The following is an 811-nucleotide window of genomic DNA, read 5'->3' as shown; positions in this document are numbered from 1 at the left end:
ACTCTCTGAGCCCCCTGAGATGGCCTGGTCCCTGAGGAAAACCGCAGCTCTCCATCGGCCAAGGCTGCCCCTCGGCCCTCCCAACACGAAGAGACAAGACCATCACAACAGGAGTTAAAGTGTGCTCACTCACCAGCTAAAACTTTCTTATCTCAGAGATCAGACCCAAATCTTCAAAAACATCAGAACATGCTGAACGTGGTGAGATGCTCCTTCAAGTCCTCGGCACTGGAGCTCTCCACACAGATGGCCTCCCTGGGGTACTCAGACACTGGCACTCCTGTGGTCACAGAAGTGAGCAAGGGATGGGTGGGCCTTCGTGCTGCCTGCGGAACGGGCCCTGTGAGTGAGCACCAGAAGGACCACAGACTGACTGTGGCCCCTCCCTCAGGAACACGTGGCTGAGAGCTGAGAGCTCATGTTTACAGAAAACATAAATGAAGTCAGGGCAACCATTGTTATATATATTTCTCCAAAGCAGAAGAATTTCCAGGAAAGAGAAATACAAGTGTTGTGACTTCTGGTAGCTCAGGGAATGAGGGGGTAGGGGGCAAGGAAGCAGTAGGAACCAACTAGGCAATTCTCCAATGCTCTGTGGGAGGCCACTAGCGAGGACACTGGCAGGACTGGGGCCAGGGTGGAAGTCTGTGAGCATGTTCACAAAGCTCCTAGTGAATGAGTGAGAAGCACTTCCCATCAGAAAGGAGAGAGACTTCACATTTTCTCTGTCTAACCATGTTGTGTTTGCCTCAGACCTTGTTGTTCTTAGTATGATTGCAAAATTTCCTTCAGAAACAACCAGCAGAAAGCA

Source organism: Manis javanica, chromosome 14, assembly GCF_040802235.1.
Source record: "Manis javanica isolate MJ-LG chromosome 14, MJ_LKY, whole genome shotgun sequence".
Taxonomy (NCBI): Eukaryota; Metazoa; Chordata; class Mammalia; order Pholidota; family Manidae; genus Manis; species Manis javanica.
The sequence above is the reverse complement of the archived record's forward strand: the minus strand, read 5'-3'. Positions refer to the sequence as shown.